The 23,518-nt window shown below is 35.2% G+C and overlaps 1 long non-coding RNA gene across 1 annotated transcript; it reads left to right on the top strand.

The window, feature by feature from the left end:
* Window positions 1–272: 272 nt before the first annotated feature.
* LOC130542073 (uncharacterized) lies at window positions 273–23,159 on the top strand. Its single transcript, XR_008956364.1, has 3 exons — window positions 273–5,059; window positions 9,569–9,707; window positions 17,856–23,159. It is a non-coding gene; the product is annotated as an uncharacterized LOC130542073 (long non-coding RNA).
* Window positions 23,160–23,518: the final 359 nt, after the last annotated feature.

Below are 23,518 nucleotides of genomic sequence, written 5' to 3'. Positions count from 1 at the left end.
TTGGTATTGACTAGACCTATCCCTTGATGATGAAATTAATAAGGATTTCAGTTAAATGTTAAGACACTCTAATATTTAATACCATGTTTATGAATTTTCATCTACATACCTGCTTCAAAAATAATCAAACAGAATAGTTCTGAGTTGACTATAGAAAACAATATTGTATGTTCAAATATAGGTTCATTTCTTTTTTAAGGCTATACTATATGAATATTTTTAAAGCATTAATCAATGCCAAAAAATACTGATCAGTATAATAATTTCTGTGTGGAAAGAAATAACCAATATAATATAGATCAAAAATCAGGATGATTTTTTTGGTCCTATACAGACTGAAAAGATGGATGACTGAATGGATTTTATACCTGTTTATCGTGTATATACATACATGTGTGATGTGTTTGGGAATGGATACATGTGTGCCCATGTGGGAACTTACACAAAAGTTTTCTAATGTCTTGATATTAGAAAGGACTCTACTATAAGAATATGTTATTCTTATGTTGTTATTTATTGGAACCTACACATAGGCAACACTTGGAGTTGTCCTCAAATCTGTTCCATTAGACACACACACACACACGCGCACACACACACACACACACACACACTCACACACATCTTGCTCTTAATTGAGTCCAAAAGGTGGGAAATATGAGGACAGCTGTAACAGGTTTTACTATTTTTGCTAAAATAAGTGAAATATGTAGATATCAACCATTTAGATATAAGCATTGAGTTTATCGACCACCAATATTATCACTTACAGTGTTCTAGCTTTGGGGTAGTTAAGTGGTAAAATATAATAAGGCTTATTGGTTCAGTAGTGGATACCCATCATGTAAAATATATATCAGTTTCATTAATTGGCAACCGTAAGACAAGAGTACAACATTCTAGAAGGTGATGATTTTGATAGGACCGACCACATTGCGGTTAAGTATATGATTCACGTAATAAGAAAAAGGTGCCTGCAGGCTATTGTTCCTAGCATAGATTAAAATTTACATATTGCTTCTCCTTATGTCAAAACATCTGGTGCCTGCAAATGCTAACATTTCGTTAAAAAGTTTCACAAGCCAGGAAAAGTGGATTGGAAACACTGCATGTGAATCATTCAAGCATTATAATAGAATAAGAGCTATGTTCGGAAAAAATTAAATTGCTGCAAACAATACTATAGTCAAGATTGTAATTTATTTGCTTATGCAAGTGAAAGGTGATGCTGTGTATCTGTGGAGAAAAATAGTGTTTGAGTTATATGGTTATCTCTTCAAAAATACTTATTTCATATAATTACACACAGCAAGTAGGTTTCTAAGTTCTTCAAGATTTTACAATGACTCTTAACAATTTTAGAAGCAGTTTATAGTTCTATAAAAGCCATTCTAATATATCTAAGAATGGGAAGAGGGGGATATCTGAGACTTTATTCATTCTGGCATTAAATTTTTATTTACTTGGTAAATGTAAGAAGTATATTTGAGGTGTAGATGAATTCCCTTTCCTATGCAGGTCCCCAGATCAATAAAGATAGTCATTCTTGCACTTTCCATCCTAGTCCAGCCTTCTGTTCTATAATCTAACAAGACCACTTCAAGATTTCCTTGCTTTTAAAGCTTTTTTCACCACCCCACTCCACAGTTATCATTATTATCATGGTTCCTGCTGGCTATACCAGCTAGCTGCTACTTAAAATCTTTGTATTGGTATTTATTATAACTAAGCATAGATTACCTGCCTTGTCAAAATGGATGGGCATTGCAAGCAAAAATTATGCCTTAGCTTTCTCTGTATCCCACATCACTTAACACAGTGTCTTGCTTGACATGTTATTTCCTTAATAAATCAATAAGTGATGGTTAATTTTAGGTAAGGAAAGTGTGCAAGTGTTAAATAATTCAGATAATGAAATGGTCCTCACTCAAGGCTGTGACAATTCATTGGAATGAATCTCTTCCAAGTTCTCTTTCAATTCTTGCAATTGCAGTGAGATAAGTGTTTGTGTTTCTTTTGGGTTATCTAAAATATGAGTTTGGGATATGAAAATAATATCAAATGTTGCAATAATGGATTTAGAAATATCTGCTCTAGAGTTCATCCATTTATTCATTCACTCTTCCTTTAATAAGCATCCCCCAAGGAATAATGGTGGTTGCTAAGGGGAATATAGAAGATGAAAGTAACTGAGATCTTTCAGTAAAGTGCAGTAAAGTCTGTGCCAGCAGAATGAAGGATGCTGTGGAGGCCCAAATCAGGGCATCTATACAGTACCAGGGAAACTGAGACCTAGGGGCAGAGTGGGGGCTGAACGTGGTGCAAGAGGGGTAGGTGAGGCCCGGGGAAGTGCTCTTTAAGCAGAGGCGACCAGCCCGGTGACTATTAACTGATTCAGAGGGCTCATCAGTGTTTTCACTACGTAGAATATAACTGTTTGGGGTCAGAAATTTTAGACTTATTTGTAGTAATTAATCTTAATTTATTCTTATTTATCGTGCAGGATCGAGGTTTTTCAGATATTTGGTCAGAGGACCCTTGTGTTACTTCTCCCAGTCCTGGAGTAAGAAGGCATATATTATCTATTTCGGTGTTTGTGCGTGTGTGTGCGCGCGCGCTCACGTAGGAAGAGCAGGACGAAGTATACGGATATGGTGAACCAAGGTGTACTCTTCTCAAATTATTACTTCCCCCCCCCCCAAAGATTTATTTATTTATTTGAAAGAGAGAGAAAGAGAAAGAATGAGCATGAGTGGGGGGAGGGGCAGAGGGAGAGACAGAGAGGGAGAGAAGCTGACTCCCTGCTGAGCAGGGAGCCCCACACTGGGCTTGATCTCAGGACCCTGAGATCTCAGGACCCTGAGATCAAGACCTGAGCCAAAATCAAGTCAGTCCCCCAACGAACTGAGCCACCCAGGCGCACCTATTCTCAAACAGATTTACCACTGCTCACCTCTCCTCCCAAGACAGTTGATGAGCTGGTTCTTTTTTTTTTTTTTTTTTTTTTAAGTATTAAGCGTGTAGTAAACCCTATGCTTCCAATAGTAGTTCCGCCTTGAAGTACCTCTCCCACACTGTCTATGAATGCCCAGCAGTATTCAGTAACACTTGCCCCTTTTCATTAATATTCTACATATGTTATTTCAGAAACCTCATGTGAAGAGAAGACTGCATAAATAGAAAGGTATACCATATCCTTGGATGAGAAAACTCAACATAATGAAGATTTTAATTCTCCTTAAATTAATGTATAAATGTTATCAATACCAATAGGTTTTTGTAAACCAGACAAGTTGATATTAAACTGTATAAAACAAATAAGAAAAAAAGAGAAATATCTGAAAAAGAAGAACAATGAGGAAAGACAGGGGCTACCAGATATTAAAACATATCCTGAAGTCTCGTGTCTCATGAATTAAAAATCTGTGGTATGGGACATGAATAAACAGACTGTCAAAGGACAGAAATAAGCCTAAGTATAATTGAAATTAAAAGGAACCATTGCAAATCAATAGAAATAAAACTATTCTATAAATGGTGTTAGAATTATACCAAATGTCCATCTATATGAAAATTACAGTATGTCCATGTAATGGAATATTATGCCCCTGCAATAAGAAACAACAACAAAAATCACTCTGTGTTCTGCTATGGAAAGTTCTCTATAAAAAGCTTTTTAGTTAGTAATATATTGTACTGAGTTGCATGTATGTGATAGTCTCTTTTGGGTGATGAGAAAGGAACATGCATTTATATTTGCTGTGTATGCAAAAATAAACTTGGCACATACACAAGAAACTCTGTTAAAGAGGGAGTAGACATGGAAATATTTTCACTAGCTTTTAAAAAATTTTTTTGAAGCAGCTGTGTGATTTTTGGAAGGGTTGATTCCATTCTGAGTTTCAAGGGTGCGTTCTTGCCATACGGATTGGTTCAGATAACCCAGGTGTACAATTGGTTCCTGGCTTTTCCTTGGCACATAATTGGTTCAAGGGTGGTAAAGTTCGGGAAGCTTGGAACTTCTGTTTAATGGTTTTGCAAAGTGATTTGCTTGCTATCTTTCCATGTTTGCGAATAGGGCAGCATGTGGGACCAGTTAATGCTGGCAGCCATCACGTCTTCTGGAGGAAAGTCAGCATGAGGACAAAGCAGACATCTGTGGGGAGGGAGAAGCTTTGAGAATCCCAGAGGATCAACTGGAGCACTAATTGAATCCCACCCAAATCCTGCCCCATCACATGTCTTTTTAAGTTCTGTGGTTAAAAAAAAAAAAAAAGGCTCCTTTAATGTTTTAGCCAGTTTGGGTGGGAATTTCTGTTACTGGCAAATGAAAACATGCTAATAGATACACCAAAACTAAGACAACATTGCCTAATCTTCTGACAGACTTGGCCATGTGTGAGACACGGTCACCTGCAGAGCATTAGAGCATGACTCCCATGTGTTGATGTTTAAGACGGGAGCAGGAGATTGGGAGACCCTCCATCTGAGCTCTTCGCAGACAGCATGGAGCTGTTCACATATTGAAACTCCCTACGGCCAGGTTTAGGGACCTGGATCTAATGTGCTCAGTTCCTCTAACCTGAAATGTGTGTGCAAGGAAATTTAGGTGTCAGAAAGACAGCTCTTTCCCTTTTCAAACTCAGCAGGACTCGGTCACAATTCTTTTTGTCTTCCCCCGTAACATAACTCGTCTTTCTTATTGATGAAAATAAGTTAGCTTACGTCGTTTGAAAAGTTTCTTTATATTTACAGAAATGCAAGTAATTCTGAATGCAAGATGGACAGGATCACCATGAAAATGTAGCTGCTTCCTTTCACCAATCTATTCATTTATCAAACATTTCTTGATTTCCTGCCAGGTGTCCGATATTTTACATCTGTCAGTGGTTGACAGAGATTAGGTTTCCCGAGTTCCCATCCTTAAGAAACTCATTGGTGGAGGAGAGGAACCAGTATGCCCATGATTCAACACAGAATCACGTAAGAGGCCCAAGTAACCAGACTTACGGGTCAGGAAAGGATTCCTGAAAGAAAACACTTCTGCCCTGATTTTATGGTGAGTGTCGCTATTCCAAGTCACTGCAAGCAGATTTCTTACATTTTTTAAGTAAATTATTTCTCTTGTTTTTTAAAGTAAATCAGTATTATTTTTTAAAGAAATAGTTAATCGCTAAAAAGTCCAAACAGTATAAAATAGTATGATAAACTATACAATTGCATATAATAGTCCAAACTTCTAAAATAACATACAAGTATGATCTGTTCATCAAAATATATAAAATAAAATTTATATATGACCACTCCGATTCCCACATTGTAAAGAAAGATTCCTATTGATCTTTTCTTATATTCTTCAAGCCTGTCGATGTGTTTTTGTGCATGTGTGTGAATGTGTGTGTATGTGTCTCATGGCACGCAACACGTATAAGGTTTGTTTAAAATCGTACTGAGGTTACTTTTTGTATTATTTTCTTAGGGATATCTTTCCTGTCATGGGATATTTTCTACATTGTTATAAATGCTTTATTGCAAAGATGTAACTGATTTGACTTAACCATTCCCTGTTGGTAGATATCAACTTTTCACTTTTACAGAAGATGCATGAATCTGCATGTGCATGTCTCCCATTACACACTCAGAACTTTTTCTCGAGAGCACATATCGTGAAAATTAATAGCTAGAGTATGGGGTAGTGTCTTTGAAAGTAGGAGTTTTATTTTGTATCCCTACTTAAAGCACTTGCTCATTCCCTATGGCCACAACTCAACAACACTTGATTTTTGTCTTCTGCTTTATTTTTATCAATTTTATGGGATAAAATGTTTGTTTTGCCTTACTTTAGATTTCACTGATTCTAAGAATAAATTTTAAAAGTACATTTTTGGCCATTTGGGGTTTTTGCATGTGTGTGTGTGAGAGAATTCTCTTTTATCCTTTGCCTCTTTTCCTTTTTACTGTTTGTTGTCTAAAATGATTTCTTAGTTGATTTTAAGAATTCTAAATGTATTCTGGATGCCAATTCTTTGTTGCTTATACCTTTGTAGATTTGTTTTGATAGCATGTGGCTTTATTTTTTTTTATTTTAATTTTGTTGATGTTATATGCTTCAAAACTGAAATTTAAACTTCGATGTAGTCAAATTTTTCAATCACCCTTTCTGAGTTGTATTTCATATACTTATCTAGGAAATTTTTTATACCCTCGTTAATTGAGGATACTGCATATATTACCTTATAATAGTTTAAAAATTTTATTTTGCACATTTAACTCAAAGTTTTCGGGAGCTTATTAACTAAAAAAACAATTTTTTAATTCCAACATTCCAATATCATTTATTCAGTCATCTCTCCCTTATAAAATGTATGTTTATCATATACTATGTTATATATGGGTATTTTCTTGTGTTCTCTTTTCTGTTTTGCCTTTCTGTTACAGTTCCATACTACTTTAATATTGTTTTAAAGTAATCGGTAACATATGGGAGAATATGTTCCTATGCCCTTCCTTCAGAACTGTCTTTGCTGTTTACAGGTCTGAATGTGAATATGAAAAATATTTTTCTAACTTTGTAAATCATGTATCTATTTTAAAATTGCATTTCATTTAAAGAATAATTTGTGGAAATTTACATCTTTAATATGTCACATCTTTCCCTCTCTGGCAAGTTTTGTGTGCCTAAAGTGTTTTGTAATTTTTTTCTAAGGTCTTGCATATCTTTAATTATATTTTTACCTCTGTTTTTAATTTTTCTTCTTTGATGCAATTTTTTACATTAAAATTTTTCTGTGCTTATTTTTATTTGGGGTAGGAAAGCTATTGACTTTTATGTTTCTAGGAATTTGTCCATTTCATCTAAACTTTCTCATTTGTTAGCACACAGTTATTCATAGTAGTCTTTTATAATCTGTTTCATTTTTGTAAGATTGGTGGAGAAATTCTCTCTTTTATTCCTGATTTTAGCAATTTGAGTCTTCTCTCTCTCCCTTTCTCTCTCTCTCTTTTTTTTTTTTTTTGGTCAGCCTAAGCTACTGTTCTTTGTATGTTGACATTTAATCCAGAATTTTTGCTGGATTTTTTGTTAGTTATAATAATACATTTGTAGATGTCTTTGAATTTTCTATATAGACAGTCTCTCAAAAACTTTTTTTCTTCCTTTGTAATTCTTGTATCTTTTAGATCATTTTACAAGTATTAATTTATCAACTTCTATTACTACTTCAGTGTTAAATTAGCAATGCTAGGGGCTTCCCAACTTCAGTGATGTCAATACAAATTATCCTTTCAAGAAAAATTATTCAAAATTGGAAAAATGTAAAGGAGAACATGGAGCGCTTTTTTGAGTGCTTGTGACTTTGACTTTTTATTTACTAAATGATTTTACAACTCTGAAAGGGTAGGTGTGAACTTGCAGAAAATTGATTGCAATGTAAATTATTCTCATATTAGAGAAAAGCAAATCATCCTGTCCATGGCAACACAAAAGAGTTTTGTCTGATAGTCATACAATTGATTTTAATACAAGTTCACTTTGTGTTTGTACGAAAGTTATGTTTTAACTTTTTAAAACTGCTTCAGCAGTGAAAATGTTTATATGTATTTTTAGCAATAAATATGAAGTTTGCTGTAAGTTTTTACTAAATTGTTTTTATCAGGCTAAAGAAGTTCAATCTACTCATAATTGTGTGTGGACAGGAGTTTAGGGGCTATTTGTCTTTAGTTAGATTTTTAGTTTGTTTAGCTTTTTCTTTCTTCTCTTTATTTTTATTTTTTTCTACCTTTTATTTTATTTCTATGGATATCCAATTTTTCCAGTAACACTTGTTGAAAAGACTGTCTTCTTCCTCTGAATTGTCTTTGTACCTTTATTGAAAATCAGTTGTCCATATAATTGTAGGTGAATTTCTGACTCTATTCTGTTTTATTGACTTTGACTAATTTATGTCAATAGCACATTGTCTGGATTACTGTACATTTATAACATAACTTGAAAGCACATAGTATAGGTTCAGGAATTTTTTTTTTTCTTTTTTGGGTTTCTTTTCATTTCCATATGAATTGTAGAATCAGCTTGTCAGTTTTTGCAAATAGCTGAAATTTTAATTGGGATTGTTTTGACTCTATAAATCAACTTTGGGAGAAATGGCTTCTTAAGAATATTGAGCCTTCCAATCCATGAAGATGGCATCTCTATTTACTTAGGTCCTCTTTAATTTCTCTCAGTTTTATAGTTTTCAATGTATAAATTTTACACATTTTTTGTCCTACTTATCTGTAAGTGTTTTATATTTTGGATGCTGTTGGTAAATGGTATTTTTTAATTTCAACTTCTAATTTTTTGTTTCCAATACATGGAAATATAATGTTTACAAATTTATCTTATGCAATCTTGCTAGTCTCACTTATTAGTCATCGTAGCTTATTCTGTAGAGTCCATCATATTTTCTACATAGATGATCATATTGTCTGTGAGTAAAGATGGTTTTATTAATTCTTTTCCATTGTGGATCCCTTTATTTCTTTGCCTTGCCTTACTGGTTCAATGGCTAGAACCAAAGATACAAATTGAACAAAGGTAATGTGAGCAGAGATTCTTATATGTTTCTAACCTTTTGGGAAGAAAATATTCAGTATTTCATCATTAAGTATGTTTGCTGTAGGTGTTAAATAGATGCCCTTTATCTGGTTACAGAAGTTCCCTTTTGTAAGGTATCTGTTGCTACATTAAAAATTACACCAAAACTGGGGTGCCTGGGTGGCCCAGTCGACCAAGCATCTGACTTTTGTTTTTGGCTCAGGTCATGATCTCCCAATGGTGGGTTCCAGCCCTGCCTGGGGCCCTAGGCTCAGTGGGGAGTCTGCTCCAGATTCTCTCTCCTTCCCTCTCTGCTCCTCGCCCTACTTGCACTCTCTCTGTCTCTCTAAAATAAATAAAAATAAGATCTTTTTTAAAAAATTACACCAAAGCTTAATGGTTTGAAACGATCATATGTATTATCCTATAGTTTCCATGGGTCAGGAATGCAGACCCCACAGAGGCAAGGCCTTGTAAGTACTCTACACAAACCCTGCGACAAATAAGTTTTTTCTAATCTGCTTCAGAAGGCAGGAAATGCCATAAAGAAATTGAAGTTCAGACCCTATTAAAGTGGAGAGTCCTTGGTAAACATCTTAGCCTTTTAGTTGAGAAAGTCTCTGCCCTAGGAATAAAGATTATGCCCTAAGAGTGATGAATCTGCCCTTGGAGTAACAACGAAACTGTGTAAGTATGATACACACTTACATAAATTCGTATTCACTTTAACAGAGTCTAAAATTGAGTCTTGACAGCTGCAATTCACCCTCCAGTAACTTAACATTTTGCCAAAAGAAAATTTTATACTCTCTAGAGGAAAATAACATGATCCAGAGTTTCTTTACTGTAATTTTTACGATGCTTAGAATGTAATATAATAATATCACTAGACATATGAAGAAGCAGGAAAAAGTTACTGATACTGATAAACAAGACAGTTTTTTGGGGGTTTGTTTTGTTTTATTTTAAAGATTTTATTTATTTATTTGACAGGGAGAGAGTACAAGCAAGGGGAGCAGCAGAAAGAGGGAGAAGCAGGCTCCCACTGAGTAGAGAGCCTGACATGGGGCTTGATCCCAGGACCCTAGGATCATGACCTGAGCCAAAGGCGGATGTTTAACTGAACACCCAGGTACCTTGACAGTTTTTTTTTTTTTTTTAAGTTAACAGGAGTAAATCTAAGGATAATCCAGATTTGGGAGTTAGCAGAAAATTGCTTCAAAAATAACTTCATTTTCCAAATATTTTTACTTTGCAAAAAAAAAAAATCTTCTTTTGGATTTGGAAGCTAATTAAAAACCATTGTTTCTCTTTTAATTTCTGTGGTAACAATTCCAACATTCTCATAAGTAAATGAATGGCCTTGTGAGAGTCAGAAGATCAGTGTAAGGAAATAAAAAGGAGAAACTTCATAAATAAAGTTAAAAAATGCATTATCCTTCTTAAAATTGCAAATTTAAGGATAAATGAAATATAATTTTGTACCTATCAAATTAAGAAAAATAAAATGAGTATCAGTATAACACTTTATTACTACTTGGAGGGCTTAAATTGTATATACTCAATTGAATATACTCAAGCAACAGGAGTATATCAGGAAACTTAAAATCCTTAACATATTTGATACTAATTTTATTTCTAGGAATATATCTTAAGAACAAAATTTCAAGTATAGGCAAAGATTTCCATGTAAGTGTGTTTATTCTAACCTTATTAACAATACCAAAGTGTCAGCAGCATACATATTTCTTATAAAGTTGAATAATTAGTTAATTATTCACCCTTTTGAAAAAGCATGCAGTCATTTAAATATTAATTTAATTAATTTAATTATTTAAAAATAATATGTAATCATATATGTATATGATATATACCCACATATGCGTATATGTATGTAATAACATGTAATCATATGCATCATATATACAGTACTTTCTCAATTAAACAAAATTATATGCATAAAACAACTAGAAAATATACAATAATAATTTATTATTTTTGGCTGCAAAACTATCATTCAAAATTATTTTCTTCTATACATGCTTCAGTATTTCCCAACATTCCCACAGTGAGTGTCTCATCCATCCCTTTCATATACTCCGAATTACTCACTTTCCTGCCCTTACACCTTAAATAAGCTCCTCAGAACGGTCATCCTTTTTATCTCTGCATGCTGATTAATCTTCATGGATGAGTTCAAATTTTATCTTCTCCCAGGAACTTTCTGTAGAACCGGTAGCTGGAAGTCATTTTTACCATGTCTGAAGTGTCATAGCACATTACCTCTACCTTCTTTAGGGCCTTACCACTTTCCATCTTGGATTATAGCTACTTATGTATATATTATGATTCAGTGGGTGACAGAATTTAAGTTCATTGAGAAAAAGACTCTTAAAACTTTTTTGTGTATTTCATAGCATCTAGTTTAGTGCATAGCATATGGATGTTTAAAAATCTGTTGAATGAGGGACACCTGTGTGGATCAGTTGGTTAAGTGTCTGCCTTCGATTCAGGTCATGATCCCAGGGTCCTGGAATGGAGTCCTGCATCTGACTCCCTGCCCAGCAGGGAGCCTGCTTCTCCCTGTGCCTGCCGGTCCCCCAGCCTGTGCTCTCTCTCTCTGACAAATAAATGAATAAATAAAATAATTTTAAAAATCTGTTGAATGAATACATTTATGAAAAAAATAGATGACAATCACAAAGGACAATTCAATAGATCAGAATTTACTATGTAAACATTTGTGTACACATTTGAGATATAACTAAAGAAATTCTGTCTTCAAGAATAATTTACTATATTAACGAGAAACATACATATTCTGCTTTTCACTGGTTAGTTATTGCTGTGGGTCTTTAATAGAAATTAAATTACTAAATCTTAATTACCTTATGAGGATAGTTAGGGAGATGCTAAGAAACTTGACTGAAGTCATTCGGCTAGTAAGGATTGGAACTCAGGTAATCTGATTCACAAAATCTTGCTCTTAGTCATACTACAGTGTTCTGAGTTTTCATTAAGTCTTCTGATATGTATCATGCCTCTGCAAAGCAGTGGTTATGAAAATCCTTTCATCTGAGTGGCATTAAGGTTTGTGGATAAATTACATACATATACACCTTTATATTTATTTGTATTTATATGGATATGTGTGTATATGTATATATGGATATAAGTGTGTGTGTGTGTGTGTGTGTGTGTGTGTGTGTGTGTGTATACACAGGATGAATATATTTCAATGCTCAACCAATTCAAATTAAATGCTAACCCTGGCTTGCCACAGTATCAATGGCCCATTCTACTTGCCTTTATTTTATTCCTTGGATTAACTGAGTTTGTCCCAGAAAGTCACTTAAAAATAATCTATATATAGCAATCTCTGCCTTTACAAATGAATGCAGATAATTCATTAGGCAATTAATTATTAACTTTGTCCTGAAGGAATAAGGTTAGAATAAATTTTTTTTGTGGAAAGGGAAATATGGCAGCAACAAGTCTAAAATGATGAGACATAACTCTGACAGGTGATAATACATAAGAATAATTCAGGAGTGCCCTATTTGATTCTTGGGAAACTGGGGGTAAACTTGGGGGTCGGTGGCCACGCTGGCCAATGCCTGGGTAAGAAAGGTAGGAGATACTTGAGTCTTAACCTACTTTAGAATATTGCTTGGGATTGACCTCATTTGGGAAAATTAATCTGAAGAACCCAAAGACCTATCTAGAATATTCTAAAATTACTTATGATCTCCCACTATATGTTATTTTAGTTTCTTTGAGGAAAAAAAATTTGAAAAGCAGATGGAAGAATTGTTTGGCATCCATCCAGGCCATCTGGTTTAGCCACAGAGACACATCTACTAGGACAATTTACTCATAATAACAGAAAGATATAGCTAAACAGGATAGAAGACTGGAATTCCTCTTCATCATCAAAGATGTGCCCAGAATATTTGAAGAACTGCCATTGTCATTCTATCTTCCCAGAAAAGAAACTTGTAAATACAGATCATTTGAGGGCTGACAATGGCTATGTGTCTACCAAAGCCAGTTGGTTCGATGAAAAAAATAAGTCCATCATTGTAATTTTCCTGTAGAGAGCACTAACAGACCTTTTATACTCTTCAACTCCTTTTCAGAGCATCACCCTGTCATGGTCATTGTGGTGTTATGTGTCTTTGATTGTGTACTAATGAACCTTATCAAGTTTTCTGGGAGCCCATATGCAGATGGTCTTTTGTGCTTCTAGCAATTGGGTTATGTATGACCTGTCAGAATATGTTCTAACTGTTATGACCCACTCTGAGAGCGTACAAATGCTTTCTCCAGAATGACAGAGATTCTACAACCTCAGATTTCTTATTTTATCCAAAAACATATCTTGTGTAAAAGAAGCCAGTAAATACCACGAGGAACGACATTTCCATATATGTGTTTTCTAAGACTTTATCCCCAATTACAAATAATAATACCTGTATGGGGTACATAATTCCAATGATATAATCCAGTCTTAGTGTTTTACTGCCATTCATAAACTGCTTCAGCAGAACTACTTGTGATTTACAGCATCAATAGAACCCTTTAAATTACATCCTATATTATGTTGTAGGGCATGTATTGCCCTATGGTCTCACACGCAATGTCAGAGACGGAACAAGAAGTGGAGAATTGTGATTTCACTGTAAATCAAAAGCTAAGTGTTGTTTATGAGCACTGGGGTTTTAGAACATGATATCATTTCACTTTTTTTTTTCTTATAGCAGTTAACCTAATGTGGGACAAAAACCTAATTCAATCAACAATCATTTATACTTTAATGTCTTTGGCATCTATAAGTAAAGGCAAATACTAACCATATAATTAATTCTCCTAAAATTACTTTGTTATTTTAAAAATTGGCTGGATTTTTACTGTATGAATGGAAAGAATATCGAAAGGGGTGCATGCTTATCCCAGTGCTTAGGTATATATTATTAGACAGTCTACAAACATTTGTTGACTTTTCCATTAGTTATAAAAAAATGAAATTTACAAATTAAATTGATTTATTAATTTGTATGTAACTGATAATATAAAATGATGAAAGTTGCACTTGAGAACCCATCTACAGATACCAATAAGTTTTTTTTTTTTAATTTAGATGATATGTTTTAACGACCGAAGTCTCAGTCTACCAAACACAAAAGTTGGATTCAGAGGAGACACTAAATTCATTTCATGGCCTAAATACTTGAAGTTTCATATCATCTTTAGTGATTTATTTTAAGACTTATGATGACAACTGTGATTTTTCAAAGCACTTTAGGGTAGTTTGACTTTGAATTTTTGCAGAAAATATGTCTTTTGACCTCAGATTTCCCCACAAAATCTGAGCCCAGTAATAAGTAGTTAGAGATAAAAGCAGTAACAATTTGTGATTAAAATGCAAGCATTTCATCTGAGCATAACCAGATTCACTTACCTGGGAGTAAAATAGTGTAAGAGGCAGACAAAATCTAGGTGAAAAGGCAGAAAAACAAACAAACAAACACACTTTTCAACTTACAACCATTACTTACCCTTGCACATACATGGGGAGGTATGCCTGCTTCCAAATGAATACATCTTGTCTCTTCCATTTGTGATTTGATGTCTCCAAATCCTGTTTAAACCATGAGCAGCAACTCCGAAATTCTGTCAACAAGAGATAAGTATACAGATCAACAAGAGTCACTTAAAAAAATAGATTCTCAAGCCCGTTTGGATTCAGTTAATCTCTAAAGAGGCTGGTTTAGAAATCAAAGAAGTGGATGAGGTTATTTCTACATTCTATGTGTCTAATATTTACCTGCAGGCATATATGAAATAATTCTTAAATAACTGTGGCTACTTAAAATTTACAGAATTGAACCTATGCAGGGAGTAGTTGATCTTAAACTGACACAAACCAGATAGTGTCTTAATGTTACTCTAAGGAATTTTAAACTGACTCTGTTAAAGCTGAGGTTATTTGCCTTGGGGATGCCTAATGGAAGGGTTATTATAACACTGTCCACAAATAGGGGCCTTGAGAGAGTCAGGCCACAGCACTCCACTGACAGCTAATACATTGGACCATTGCCCTGTCACAGGGATCTCCAAGGCCAAAGGTCGTATCTCTTCCTTAATATTTAAATAAAGATACTCGACAAAAGCAAAAAACACCTTATTGCCAGTGATGGCTGCTCAATTTATAAGAACCTTTACAAAGTCATGCTAATTCTCGGCCTTCTTAGAATGCATGGTAACCTTTCATAAATCCATCTTTTCCAGATGTCCTTGGAAATGACAGTTATAAAACTACAAATGATTTGTAATGCAAAATGGGACTGACAGACTTGAAGATTAGGGCTCCGTGTACTAAAATGACTAAGATTATAGCTAACAAAAGGCATAAAATGCATCGATAACTAGCTGCTGAAGGAGCTCAAGATTATTTTAAACATCCTTAGTAAATGCTAGAGAAAAACAAAAAGGAAAACTTGCGCTTTTAATGTTAGAAGGAGCAGTTTACTTCATGAAAATAAAGGAACATAGTTCTGTGCGGGTCAGCGGGGAGACAGCAAACCAGCTACACTTTTTTTTTTTCTTCTAGGCAGTAGAATTTTTTTTCTCTTATGTCACTTTTTAACTTGTAAACATATGAACTTGATTTTTAAAATCTTTCAGGAATATTGTACTAGTTGAACTTCATTATATATTCTCTTTTCCTTAACTTTTAAAAAACGAGTCAACCAAATGCTTATCCCTTTAACATATCTACGATGAATCACAAATTAAAACCTAATGAAAAACAATTTTCATACTTCATCTTTACTGTTGAGATGACTTCCATTAACAGGATAAGTTGGGGCTCTGTATTTAAGCCACACATATCAATGGATGTTTTCAATTGCCTGTTTTCAGAGAAACTGAAAGTCAGGAAATAATTTGAAGCAAAACTAAAATGCTGTAATCTGAGCTTTTGAAAAATATTTGAGGAAATGACTAAATACTACTTTTTTGTATAATTTTGAATAACCTACATGATAAGCCACCTGCCCTGTTGTACTTTCAAATATCAAGTGTAAAGTCTGCCTCCAAAATCATCAGGACAGTATTAGGAGCTTGGACCCAACATGACCTCCGACCTTCTGCTGGAGAGGAAGCTCACAGCCGACCCATTTTCAATATTTTGGTTCTGTGTGATTCTTATCCCTCTTACCTCCATACTTGAATTTAATTCCTTCCACATTATTCTCACTTCTCTTCGTAATGGCTGTTCAATGAAAATGAGACCAGGTCCATGGCTGTGATTCTGCTAAGGGAGGGGAGAAAAAAACAACTTAAAAATCAGTTGAAACCTTCAGAATTCAGTCTTTTATTTGCATTCAGAGAGCTTGAAAGTGAGCAACAGCCTTCCAGTATTTAGTGACCTAGAACTAGAATTCTAGTGAAGACATTTTTGTAGAGGAGCTAATATATCTTTGAAACAGGAAATAATACATTTTCAAGGAATCTGTGTTTCTCTATGAATAGTTGCATTCATTAGTCAAATTTACTCAAAGTAGTAAGTTCATTTCTAAACATTTCTGGAAACCGTATGTGTGCTAAGTTTAGTTAACTATAAAATAGATTTGACCAAAGCATGGAGAAAGGATATTTCCTTTTCTTGCTTATTTTTCCAGTGCCATAAAATACGCTATCATGTTTACAGTATGTCAGAGTGATGTCATACGCAGAACACTAAAACAGATGATGTTTTCAGTATGCGGATGAAAAAAAAAACTCTCAGAGCTCACTAGGAGCCCTAAAACCAAAACATTATATTGACACTAAGAGGACTGTACTGGGGAGGCTAGGCCCCTGTGAAAACCAAGGCATGCGTTAACCCATCACATGGTCGACTTATTCTCCTTTCTCACCCAGTCCATCTTATGAAATGATTAGGTTGTTGGGTGGAAAAAGCAATGCACTGTGGGGTCCAGCTACGGAGTCAAGAAAACGGGCCTCTTCTAGATATTTTTGAGCATCAGACCTGCAATATTAATATCATTCTTTCACTATTAGCTTGACATGTATTTATTCACTGGAGCCAAGAAAACTCACTTTTTTGGCTTCTTTGAGAATTTGACCTGTAATTTTCATTTCACTCATTTATTCATTCACTCATTCATTCACTTATCACTCAACATTTATTGTCTTCCATGTATCAGCAACTCTTCTGGACACTGCAGGGCATGAAGATGAACCATGGAGTATCTCCTTTAAAGTCCTGATAATCACCTTAGTGTTATACCCTCTTCGAATGACTTGACCTTCTTCATCTTCATTTTGACTGTCTCTTCAATATTAACTGATGCATTTTCACTGAAAGAAATCAATGCATTTGTCTTTCTTACCTCACTAAGATGTGGATTTCTACAGGGAAAGAGCTAGGCCTCGTCATTTTTAGAACCCCAGGGTCCATGTTCAATTAAAAAAAAATAGAACAAATGAATGAAAGCACAGAATACACAGCAGCAGAATTATACTTGCTTTGTGATCTTCAGCTAGGTAGTCTTCGTTCTAAGATACTCAAACACTCCTATGACACAATCATCTTCAATACTATTTTATCCCAAATCTTGGTTTGGGAAAATTTAAAAGAAAAAAGCAGAGGGGGAAGCTTATGATTCAAACATGGGCCAGAGGTGCCCCTGCTTACTGTGTGGTTATACTTGAGAATAAAATAGACCCAAAGTCAAGATGAGACCTATGGAACTTTCTACATCTATTACCAACCAAGAAGTGTCATATTTTTAAAAATATTTTGTTTATTTATTTGAGAGCAAGAGAGAGACAGAGATAGCAGGAGAGAGTATGAGAGGGGATGAGAGGGAGAAGGAGGCTCCCTGCTGAGCAGGGAGCCCAATGCAAAGCTCCATCCCAGGACCTTGGGATCATGACCTGAGCCAAAGGCAGATGCTTCACCAACTGAGCCACCCAGGTGCCCCAAGACATGTCATATTGATATTTATGACATTTTACATTGTTTAAATGATTCCCTAATTGATAATTCCTCGTGCAACGTTGATTTGGTTTGATCTACGTTTACCCTAACATGCATATCATATGGTCTGATTGTCTTAAATGATTCTTTATAACATTTTTTAAATACACACAGGATGCCATCATCACCTACCCCCTGCCCTCCCACCACCTCTCTGTTTGCAACACAAAAGACTTTTTTTTTTTTTTGAGTAACATATTATTCTTTTTTCTCTTTTAAATATAAATCCAGGCTGGCAGGCACAGTGCTATGTGTAGACTGGATTGAATCAAAGCAGCATTCTCCAACTTTTCCTGTGCATAGGAAGTGATACTAACAAGAATCAGATTTTCCTGGACCCGTAACAGAGTAACAGAGGAAACAACTTCTGGCACAGTAATTCTTTGAACTGGAACCATGAGGGCAAGTACTAACGTATCCTTCTATTGCATGCAATGCCTTATGCACAAAAGCGTTTTTTTTGGCTGTTGAAATGGACTGAATCAGATTTGCGGTACTAAATTTTTAAGGGTATGTGAATATTTTGATATATTTTGAAAGATTCTATGTTCACAATTCATCTGGTCAGATGAGGAGTTTCAGTTTTGATTCCATGTAACTTACTCATGGAATGGATTTGAGACAGATGTTTAGGAAGATGTTTTATAAATATTTTCACTTGATCAGAAGAAGCAAGACAACTCGTAATCCAATGATATTAATGCAATTAATACAAGCTTGTATTGTTAGATTATTAGTAGTATTTATTAAGCACTCATAGGATTTGGAATAAGAAGCCTGGAGCCCCTGATCTGCCATTGATTAGCTGAGTGACCTGAAGCAACACAATTAACCTCTGTGAAACTCACTGTAAAAATGGAGCTAATTATACCAACCTCACATGGTTGTTAGGTTCAAAGGATATCACGGAAGTAAATGTGTTTTTCAAACTGTATTGTTACTAAAATTACATAATTATTTATTACCCTTAGAATGTGAGCTGTCTTAGGGCTAGGATCATTTTCATAAAAATTCCTACACTTAACACGAGTTCTGGCACGTAGCAGATGCTCAATAAATGTTGAATGTATACACGAACGAATTGACTCAGGATATTAGAGCTACAAGGATTAATATGATCCCTCTCCTCCTAAAACTTATAATCTAGTAGAGGAGAAAGATGTATGTGCCATATACTCTGACACAATTTAAAATTATACCTGTTCAACCTCAGCAGCGTGAGAGTGATCACCAATTTGGTAATTTCTCCGTTCCTTGCTTTTGTGTGGAAACATCTGCAGAACAATATGCAAGAACAAATTCAGGTTCGTGCTGATATATGTTACCTTTGAATTCCTGTGAATTTTACTGTATTAACAAAGAAAAATAAAACCAGAGTTTTTAGTGTTGGAAGGGGTACTTTAGATAACATATCTAGTAAGGAAAATAAGCCCATATTATACAGATGTCCTTTTAGAGATGATAGGTGAACACTCCCATTTCCTATTTCCCTGTATTTGATGTAGGAACAGTGGACTTCCAGAAAATCCATAATAACTGAACTTGGTGATTTTTCATGAGGAAGGGAAAATAAGCCTAATGTTTCACTCTAGTGAAAAAAATGTTGAATTAAAATGTTGGTTATAATAACTTACATCTCAAAGATATTTCCTACCAGAAATATATTTGTTGACAAACCAGAGAAAGCTCTACTTACTTAGTAGGTACTTAAATAATTCCTGTTGTAAGAATGGACCAGATGACCTTACAGCTCCTTTTTCCCTCTGAAATTCCACGAGGATGAAAAGCCTGGAACGATCAGGGGTTAGCCACTCTAGCCCTCTTTGGTGCACTTGCACCTGGAACGTGAAATCACTTATAGGCTGGAAGATAGTGTTGAACACTAATTGGCCACAGCTGCTCTGTTGGCAAAGGGAAGGAAACACCACAGGTCAGTTCAAAGTTGGGCTTAGTCTCACCCATAATTTACTTCAGTCTGTGTGGCTATAGTCAGATCTCAAAACAATGAATGCAGGATTGAAGCTAGGGGGATTTCAAGTATGCTCATCAATTCTGTTAAGCAGAATTCTTCTAATGTATCCTACAGATACTGTCTTCATTTTCCCATGCATAATGTTCCTTTTTACTTCTTTAAAGCATTTTATCTTTATAGCAACATTTGGTTGGGGAAATAGTGATACGTACCTGTTGCACGTAGAGAAAACAAAGCACAACAGAGTTAGGGACCTTCTAAGGTGACCTATTTACTGGCAGAGCAGAGACAATAATCCAGTGTTGCCGAAATTAAGAATACTCTCGTCAGTGGAGCACTCACTGGTCCACTGGTGCATGTTTGGTTTTTGCCAGAATGCTTCTTTGTACCAGCACATCTTGTGCCGATTTGGTGGTTCATGCTGTTGGAATGGGAATAAGGGTGAGGATGACATCGAATGGTGAGAAGTGATACATTTTGAATTAATTTGTTGCAGCCTGAAAGAAGAGTATATAAGAACACAGCCCAAACCAAAAGTGAAATTAAAAATAATGCGCACATTTAGTGCAGAAAGGGCTCCTATTCTCTTTCTTCCTCCCTTTCTTTATTTCTTTATTATTTTATCCCCATCATTTGCATGCAAAAGAGAAGCAAAAGGGGCGGTAGTCGATGTATATACATTCATAATTAAGACAGGGGTCTGCAACATACCTAAAATAAGAATGAAATTATACTTGCAGAGTTCTTTCCTCTTGCTAGTGTGTGCGTGTGCGTGCGTGTGTGTGTTTGTTTGTGAATGAGGCCCTAAAGCAAGACGCAAGGTGGTGAGTGGGGTGCGCTGTTCACATTTCAGCCCTTTGGTCAAACCCAATTGTGACTTTTCCACTGAGAATTCTGGCACACTCTGAAGACTTTTGTCTCCATCTTTACTCTGTCTCAAAACATCCTAAGATGTTTATGGAAATTCGTTTTTTGTAGAGCATGAATGGGGAGACCTATGAAGAACAGGAAGAGTGCAAGGAAACCATTTAAGAAGTACATATGCCTATAGAGACAGGGTTCAACATTGTTAGGGGAAATAGTTACAAACTGAAATGTCCAAGTTTTATTTAAAGAAGACATGACATCCTAAAAATGTGGTTCCTTTTATTTTAAAGAAGAAAGAATCTGAAAGGAAGTCATATAATAAATATGTTGCTTTATGCTTTTCTATCTTTCAAATTTCTCTTTTAGCCATTAGAATGATTTTTAAACACAAACAAAAAAATCTCTCTCAAAACCTCCAAATTTTGATGCTATTTTTCTTTCAAGCTCCATTCTAAACCGGAAACAAAGTCAGGGAAATAACATTTGTGTGACACTCTCTGACAACACCTCCCCCCTCCGTCCGCCCCCCACTACTGATTTTCATTTAGCTGGCTGCCAGCCACCAGCCCAAATTTGAAGAGATTCATGGCCCCCGCTTCCTCGGAATTATGATGTCCTGTTTTATGGGATGTTCAGACTTTGGTAAGAATGGAAAGATAGCTCCTCTTCAGTATTAACTGAGATGTATTAGTATGAGGAATATAAGAGCTGTGAATTACCTGCCTCGAAAACAGGCTCTAAAATTTCATCATCCTGAGGAAAAATTGAAGAGGGTTTATTAAAGACAATAGGCAGAATTAAAGCTGGTGAAGAAAACTAGGGGCTGACACAGAAACTAAAAATAGCCACATGAAATTCTCCTAACCAATTTGGGTGAACATCTGAACAATAATAAAAACTAAAGTTCTATTGTGGTTATTTTTTTTAAAAGGCATATGTAACAATTGTCATTATAGAAGAGAATTTCAGAAATTGTTACTGTACCCAATGGTTTCCACAGCTATAATACTTTTCTTAAAAATTGTGACAGTATTTCAGTGCCAAGTTAAAACTACACCATTGAATTATCAACTTCTTTCACTTTCTCCCTTATTCCTGGGGCACTTTCTTAAATTCTGTAGCTATGGGTCACAGAGTCTAAAGAGGATGTCCCAATTTAAATTAGAAGTTATATTACCACCCAGTTGCTAACCACAGTGAGTAGACCCAGACTTCTCTGGGATTTAATGCTAAATCTCTAATCAGAAAACATACCCTAATTCTTATTTTTATCATTAATATTGTTTAAAGTAGAAAATTTTTGTAAGTAGTCAAATTAGTTATACATCAGAGGCTGAATTAAGTGCAACTGTGTGGAGAACAGAGGAAAAATAGGAGCATTGAATTAGTTGAATGAGATACTCTAATCTAGACGCAACTATTTTCTTCAAATAACTTGTACTTGGGTGCCTCCCTACTCTGCATATGACCGACTTTTGAATTTTTCCTAAAAACTAACTTTCAGTTATTTATTGTTAAAAGTTATGATTTGTGAAAAACTGGAAAATCCCCCAAGCCCCGGCTCACCCTCCACACATAGCAAAGTGCTTTGATATTTTTTTATAGGTCAAAATATTACCTACAGATAAAATATTAATTCAACAAACAAATAAAGCCATAGTTCCTCTATTCTGCAGTGCCTCCAAATTCTGGTTGCCCACTCCCAAATCTTGTCTTTCTGCATAGATACCTGTAACTTGTTTTTCAAAATCTTAGGTCTAAGAAGTTAAGTCTCCTTCAAGCACTGCATTGACTCCGCTCTGAAAAGTATTATTTGCTCGAGCAGATCGCAGATCCTATGTCTTAAAGAGGAATGCAGTTTGCTCTTGTGGACACTGCCTTGACCAACAGAGGCAAGCTCCGTTTTTTAGATGAAGCATAAACAATAAAACCCTTCTCCAAAGCACTTGCATTTTCTTCCACTAGAGGTCTCTCTCGTAACAGCTTTCCTTTTGTTGGGATCATTAATTATTTTACTCAAAGGAACAATTCTACCTTTTAGATTGGAATGCTGCACTTAACATGTTATGCTAGAGAAAGATATAATACCTCCTTACCTTCTTCTCCCCCTTGATGGGTAGATATTAGGTTGACTGAATGAATCATCTTGGGTATTTTATTACACAACTGGCTACACTTTAGTAAAGAAGTTGGAACTTTCACCTATGCCTCCAAAAGTCTCAAAATTTGACTGGTTAAAACAATATGCTACAGTAAATACGCCTTATCAGTGAGCGCTAAGCAGTCAGGCTTTGAATTCTCCTAAGAACATCTAAGATCTGGTGCCAACTTAGGTCACAAAATCGCAAACCTGAAATCAGTTTACATTCATTACTTCTACTTCGGCAAGGAAAAAAAAATGTTTTCTCATTTGTGTAGGGATAATTTTTGCTGATTCCTTGTATCTTCTTTTTACAGAAAATAAGCTATTAACTTCAAAAAATCCATATTACATTATGGTGGGGTTTTTCTTGTTTTTAAAAGATGTTTTTTGGGGAAATACTAATTAGGAACTATGTTTTTACAAAAAAAAAAAAAGTCTCCTACCATTAACTAATGCAAAAAGACCAGTAAGTTTCAATAATGTTCAAACAGAAAGAATCTAAAATGAAAACAAGCACTGAAGACTCTCAAGGAAAATTGCATTGAACGAAGTACTATAGAATAAAAAACACACTGACATCAGTCACAAAGCCATTTAAATATTCAGAAAACCCAAAGAGTGTGCAGATTTCCGAGGATGGAAGTAGAAAGACAGTGCTGTGCTCCTGACACAAGAAATTCAATGGGAAGATGTGAAATGTGAAGAAGCAAAGGAGCGCCTAGCAAATCAATTTTAGTGTTAGACTGAAGGTAGAGTATGTCTGCGTGAACGGATACAGTGGCTAAGCACAGAGCAATACTGTATAATGAAAAAGGGCGCAAGGAAATTTGACAAGCTGCAAAATGTACCACCACCTGGCCAGGAGAACACAGACCTGTCAGACAACAGTTTTGAGAATCAGAAACTGTACAA

Source organism: Ursus arctos, unplaced genomic scaffold (assembly GCF_023065955.2).
Source record: "Ursus arctos isolate Adak ecotype North America unplaced genomic scaffold, UrsArc2.0 scaffold_3, whole genome shotgun sequence".
NCBI lineage: Eukaryota > Metazoa > Chordata > Mammalia > Carnivora > Ursidae > Ursus > Ursus arctos.
The sequence above is the reverse complement of the archived record's forward strand: the minus strand, read 5'-3'. Positions and strand labels throughout refer to the sequence as shown.